The following is a 7,500-nucleotide window of genomic DNA, read 5'->3' on the forward strand; positions in this document are numbered from 1 at the left end:
TAAAGAGGACGCAATGGTTTTGGAATTTCACAATCAACCATGAGAAGATCGTTATCGAAATACGACAGAGAGATCACCAGTGTAGAACGACGTGGCAGGAAAAAGATCATAGATAACTTTGATATGGATATCATCCAAAGATGTATGGGTGAGCGTAAATATACAGCCTAAAAAATATTGGACGTCTGATTATTCAAGCAGAAAAAGGCCCATGGGTTCTGGACAGAGAATCATTGTTATTCTTGCAGGTGGTGATGATACGGGATATTTGAAAGGATGCCATGCCATTTTTTTTCTCTGCATTATCCAGTATATTATTCTGGGGTCAATGCAAAGGTGATTTAAGACTGACAAAATATCGTTTGCTGCCTTCCATTGAAGCACCCAGCTGTATTGTATTGGACAACGCTACCATTCGTTGGTCACTTTAAGGCTCCAACTTTGGCAAATATAAAAGCTGACATGGTTTCAATCAGACAGTACTACATATTCTGACCATTTATCAAAATGCTTACTATACTGGAAAAAAAAGAAACAGCCTTCAAAGCAGACTGTCTAATCAGGGAGTTTTGACACGAGGTTGCGCGACTTCTCCCATATCACTGTTAGCGCAATCCAGTCGAGGTCATTGGGCCTAAGTAGAGGGAAATATTGAGAGGAGGAACACAAAATTTATTCTCACCGACGAGGCAATAAATGATAACAAAGAGTAGACTGAGAAAAGGCATGCCTCAACCTTCGCAAACTGGAGGAAAATTAAATTTCATTGGATAGAGTGATTCTCGGAATCTTTCCATAGTCGTTTCATTTCTCCTTTTCACCATCCTCGTCATCAGACTGTGTTGGTTGATGTGTCCAGTATTTCTTGGTTGTTGTTGTTGTTGTTATTATTGTTGTAGTAGTTGTTGTTGTTGCTGTTGTTCTTGTTGAACACATATTTGTGGAGACACTGTCTCTTAATTGATGAATATTTACTTTTGACCAGTCTTCATAAATTTATGTAATCCTCTTTGGCATAAACACAAGCCAATTCTCAAACTTTTGCAATCAAAATTATATTGGAAGCGCGTTATGTTCAATTTCGTTTGTATTCACCAGTAATGTATATTGATAGTTAACAATTGCCATTCGTTGCTTCATATTCAAATACTGCACGTATATCGTTTAAGTTTCAATTAATCGAACACTCCGGTTTAACGAATTCCTTCAAAATGGATATGCGGAAAATTCATAATTTTGATAATGTAAATCTTCTATGAATTCCGATCCTCACCTGTTATCGATTTTAATATAGCCGTAATAAACGAAATAATATCCTATTGTTTTAAAATTCATGAAAATGTTTTTTTTTTATTAAGACAAATTGATTCAGGGAATCATACAAATTTTTGAAGCTATGCATTGGGGGGGGGGGGGGCAGCTGAGAAAAAGAAGAAAAACACGCGCCACTTTAAAAAATCTGATGATGCCATGGTTAGTATAAATTAATCAAGAGCGATCATTTTAACCATTCGTGATACAAAACAAGACGTAATAACGAAGGGAGAGAGAGAGAGAAGAACTATAATAAGATTGTCAAAAAGAAATGTTAATGTGTGTGTGTGTGTGTGTGTGTGTGTGTGTATGTATGGATATATGTATGTATGGATGTATGTATGGATGTATGGATGTTTATATGTATGTATGTATGTACGTATGTATGTATGTATGTATGTATGTATGTATGTATGTATGTATGTATGTATGTATGTATGTATGTATGTATGTATGTATGTATGTATGTATGTATGGATGTATGTATGTTTGTATATATATATTATATATATATTATATATATATATATATATATGAAAGAGAGAGAGAGAGAAAGAGAAGAGAGAGAGAGAGAGAGAGAGAGAGAGAGAGAGAGAGAGAGAGAGAGAGAGAGAGAGAGAGTTTACACGTTCCGTTAATGAAAGAAGAAAGACATTGGTTTTTAATTGTATAAGGCGGTCTCTGCTTACTCTCACAACTTAGTGATTCCGCTTTATATTCCAACATCTTTTCGTTGATTCAATGGTCAGCAGGTGCTGTGGCCAGTTTGCTCACTTGGACAACATGGGTGATTCCTATTGACATCGGACATCTTGTTTGATGAACTATCTATATCTCTTCGTGGGATGCCTTGGCGACGATAACCTATGATGTCGTGGCGAAAAGGGCACAATTTTATTATTATTATATTATTTTATTATATTATATTATTATTATTATTATTATTATTATTATTATTATTATTATTATTATTATTATTATTATTATTATTATTATTATTATTATATATTATATCATCATTATCATTATTATTTATTATTATTATTATTATTATTATTATTATTATTATTATTATTATTATTATTATTATTATTATTATTATTATTATTTATTATTATTATTATTATTATTATTATTATTATTATTATTATTATTATTGTTATTATTATTATTATTAAATTCTTATTATTCTTCTTATTATATTATATTATTATTATTAGTATTATTATTATTATTATTATTATTATTATTATTATTATTATTATCATTATTATTATTATTATATATTATTATATTATTATTATTATTATTATTATTACTATTATTATTATTATTATTATTATTATTATTATTATTATTATTATTATTATTATTATTATTATTATTATTATAAATGTATAACCAACCTTTTAAGTCAACGACCGGACAATCCATGAAGGAAGTAAATGATGACGATAGATTAAAAAGATATAAGAATGTATACTTTGAACTGATCTACTACATAATTATCACCCAAGATAATAATACAGTCCGTTTTGGATAATCGCAACTCGGTTAATTGCAACTCTCGGTTAATTGCAACATTTCCCAAGAAACGGAATTAATTCTATATAGATAGAATGAAGTTGACGTCACTATGGTCTTTGTTAATGTTCTTTTTTATTTTTGTCATCCGCGTTTATGAGTAATTCTTACTTAACTCTATTATCCAGACTATAAACGTTCATGGTTACACAGAGTTTTGTGTGTTGGCCGGTATACTTCCGGATGGCAATGTTGTGAATTCTTAGCCAAGCGCATACTATCTATAAAAGTAATTGGTTAATCGCAACAAATGTTCGACCTCAAAAGGAGGCAAATTCGTGGAATCAATCGAACAAAATCTCATGATTAGATTTCATCATGGGTGAAATCATGACACGTGGAATATTGACATTATCTCGGAGTGGAATGGGCTGGATGAACTGGTCATCATGGCACGCCACCTAAACGATTTCAAGGCCCGACTGACATGGGCCCGCGCCCAATGAGGACGCGCTGAAATACAACCAGACCATTGGTTTCTTCAGCGCCAACCATACAGATACACGTTGAAGAATCGAGAGTGGGCGGGATTTAATGCTACGCTAGTGTGTCACCACTCTATTAGAAACAAAATATGGCAGGGCTTTGCAGTTCCGGTTTTTTGCGGTCATCTGTGACCATTAGATTTGAGGTGAGTAGGCTGGGCATGGTTTAGACAACAGGTAGACGATGACAGTTGTGAGGAGAGACTGAGCGATGATAGTCTTTGTTTTGTGATTGACAACTGTGCATTTTGATCAACGGGTTTGGTGAGAGCTTGTTGTCTCTCATCACGGCTAATGGATTCCGACCAGGACGGTCAACATGTGGTCAACTTCTTAACCTTACACAATTCATAGAAGATGGGTTTGAGACAAAACAGGTCACTGCCACAGTCTTCGTCGACCTCACTGCAGCCTATGACACAGTGAATCACAAGATCCTACTCCTCAAAGTGGCTAAAATGATAAAGAATAAGAAAATTGTAAATATCATCCAGTCACTTCTCGAAAACAGGCGCTTCTTTGTTGAAATGGATGGCCGGAAGAGCAGGTGGCGCACCCATAAGAATGGTCTTCTCAAAGGATCAGTGCTGGCTCCAACACTTTTCAACATATATACAAATGATCAGCCTGAGTTCCCAAATATCCGCCGATTCATATATGCTGATGACCTATGCCTCGCAACACAGGATGTGTCCTTCCAACCAATCGAGATCAGACTGACAAATGCCCTAGACACCCTTACAAAGTACTACACTAAAAACTCGCTGAACGCCAACCCAGGGAAAACACAAGTGTGTGCATTTCACCTCAACAACCACCAAGCCCACAAAAAACTTAACATCAAGTGGAATGGCCAGACATTAGAGTACAACTACCACCCAGTGTACCTCGGAGTGACGCTTGATCGGACTCTGTCCTTCAGAGAACACGTGAGGAAGACCAAGGCAACAATGTCCACGCGTAATGCCCTCCTTGGAAAGCTGGCAAACATGAACTGGGGAACTGACCCTAAAACTCTAAGGACCACAGCATTGGCCCTCAGCTACTCAACTGCGGAGTACTGCTCAGCTGTATGGGCCCGATCATGCCATGCCTCCAAGCTAGACCCCGAGCTCAACAACGCCTGCCGGATCGTAACGGGCCAGCTGAGAGCAACACCATTACCACTGGTCTACCGTGCAGCAGGAATAGCCCCACCACACATCCGGAGGGAAACTCATGCCCAAATACAAAAATACAAACAGGAAATGGACCAGAGACACCCCCTTCATGACCACAATTGCCCCAAAAGCAGGCTCAAATCAAGAAAAAGCTTCCTCACAGTAGAGAGCCTTCACCCAGACCACTCAGCATTCTTCCGCCTGGACAAATGGGTAGAATGGGACAAGACAGCAAACGATGCCCTCCAGCCCCCAACAGAAAAGCTCCCAGCAGGCACAGACCTCAAGAGAAAAGACTGGGTGGCGTTGAACAGAGCTAGAGCAAAGGTGGGAAACACCGCCACCAACCTCTTTAAATGGAAAATCTCACCGGGCACTGAATGCCAATGCGGTCACCCCAGACAGACCATGAACCACATCCTGTCCGAATGCTCGCTGGGACCTCACTGCACCAATGCTGACCTGAGGGAATGCAACCAGACTGCCCGGGACTGGCTGACTCACTGGCGCGACAAGACATGATGATGATCACGGCTAATATCTTGGAATCTTACAAATGTTGAGAATAAAAATTGAAAGTGTATCCAATCTTAAGATGCCGGCTTGCCTCAAAGCTGATTTTGCTTGTCAAAATATATACAGGGCTGTCAGTCTATTTCAATCAAATTGCTCAGTCTGCGGTGGACTCAGAACAATGTTGAACAATGTTTACAACAACTGGTTTGAGTTTACCATATTTGTGTAAAATGTTGCAATAGTGGACAGGAAACTCAAATTCGGTTAATTTCAACTTCGATTAATCGCAACATTTTCGCTGAACCCAAGGGTTTGCAATTATCCGGAATGGACAGTATAATACATAATATATCATATCGTGTACCGGCCTCGAACGAATCTGCTTACGTGAGAGCACTGATATAGAATGACATGATATCTGTTTAAAACTTTTTGTGGATAAATTTTATTTCGTATTCCGACAGGTTAAGATGACCTCCCACAGTGTGTTAAAAGTAATTAAACCTGAGACCTATCTTTACAACTTCTTTGAAAATCTCAATTTTGACGCGTTGTTATTAGATCTCTATATCTTAATTTGTCTATAAGTACATATTTTTGAAAGAAATAGAATTTTGGACAAAGTTTAAAAACGCATTTTGTGGGTGTGTATGATAGGGTATACATATCTTCTCTACACGCCTATCCACATGTCACGGCCAGGTCATTTATGAAACTGACCCACTTTCTCTTGGGTAAAGGGAGGTCGGCGGTGAGGAGGTTTGATAAACGTGGCGGTTTTTAATTTTTAAAAAAATATTCGTTAAGAAAAATATTTTTATAAGTATCTAGTCCTTCAGAGCCATTTTAGCTAGGGGAATAGGATTCAATAGTCGTAACGTCACTTCCTTCCTAATGACGCATGGTAACTTAGTAACACTGGCTCTAAACAATCGGAACAATGGCGGACGCCGTATGAAATATTTCTCCGGCGAGAATAAAAGCGTATCCAGAGGAAAAAAACCCCCATAAATTTGATCATGTTTTGACCTTTATACATTCTGATCACAAGGTAGATGAAAAGTTCTAGCCAGCATGAAGAATAAAAAGTTATGATTTTCTTTGTTTAGACCCAAGATGACCGCCGTTGCCGGGCGGCGTGACATCAGACTATTGAATCCAATTAGGGACACCCCCGAATTGTGCAAATTAGTGATGAAAGCATGATTTTTTAATGAAAAAAAGTGCGTGCCCTAAGGTTTAAATTGTGATATAGAACCACTTTCTCGTTAATCCAAGAGCTGAGATATCAGCAATTTAAGTTATGTAAAAATTAACGGTGGTGATTAAACTTGCCGCCTTTACAACGATTGCTTTGGTGTCAAAAGGTCACAATCTACGACATCGGTACCGAGTACACGTGTGCCCTGTTGCATAAATCGTAATCAGAATTATAATTTATCATTTATTCATAACATTCAACATCAAATTCATTCATTTACCAAGAGAGTAACATAATTTTCAATACCATTTTTTTTTAATCCAAAAGAATACCAATTTGGTTATTTCAAATTCTACCGGCATTGGAACGTGGAACACGAGATTGTGAAATCGAAGAAATCAAAGCTGTCGTGGTCGAATATTGTTGATTTTTGTATCATGAATACGATTCAATAGTCTGATGTCACGCCGCCCGGCAACGGCGGCCATCTTGGTTCTAAACAAAGAAAATCATTACTTTTTATTCTTCAAGCTGGGTAGAACTTTTCATATGTCTTGTGACCAGAATGTGTAAAAGTCAAAACATGATCAAATTTATGTTTTTTTTCCTCTGGATACGCTTTTATGCTCGACGGAGAAATATTTCATACGGGCGTCCGCCATTGTTCCGATAGTTTAGAGGCAGTGTTGCTAAGTTACCATGCGTCATTAGGAAGGAAGTGACGTTACGACTATTGAATCCAATTGTTGTACTGGGAGTTATCCAAATTGTTCCACAGCCTTATAGTTGAGGGCAGAAACGAGTGAAGATGATAGTCCACTATAGATTGTGGCAACATAAATTTGCCAGGTTTCCTCTTGTTCGGTTGGAAGCCCTGTAACGACACCTGACCTGGTTTTTCTGACCTTTGTAAAATACATTTAGTTTCTTCTTCTCTCTCCTTTCCCTTAATGGTTCCAAATAGGGTGTCATATAATAATAATAATAATAATATTAATAATAATAATAATAATAATAATAATAATAATAATAATAATATATATATATATATATATATATATATATATATATATATATATATATATATATATATATATATACCACTATCACCACCACCACCATCATATAATGGCTTGGATTTGTTTGGGGATTTTGTTGAACGAATTTTATAGCCTTTTTTGGGGGGTTATTGTTTAGAGCTATATCGTTACTCCGAGATATTTTGCCTTGGTGACTTCTT

General features: G+C 36.7%; 1 protein-coding gene across 1 annotated transcript in view; it reads right to left on the reverse strand.

The window, feature by feature from the left end:
* The window catches only part of LOC144957508 (solute carrier family 22 member 1-like), a 21,652-nt gene extending 18,847 nt beyond the window's left edge, over positions 1 to 2,805 (reverse strand). The window contains exons 1-2 of the mRNA XM_078888834.1: positions 2,721 to 2,805; positions 2,004 to 2,178 (exon numbers count right to left, since the gene is read on the reverse strand). The gene's annotated coding sequence lies outside the window, so the exon portion shown is untranslated. The remainder of the gene's footprint in view (positions 1 to 2,003; positions 2,179 to 2,720) is intronic.
* Positions 2,806 to 7,500: the final 4,695 nt, after the last annotated feature.

This window comes from Berghia stephanieae, chromosome 12 (genome assembly GCF_034508935.2).
Source record: "Berghia stephanieae isolate SIO BIC M18660-M18661 chromosome 12, UCSD_Bste_1.3, whole genome shotgun sequence".
NCBI classification, from domain to species: Eukaryota; Metazoa; Mollusca; class Gastropoda; order Nudibranchia; family Aeolidiidae; genus Berghia; species Berghia stephanieae.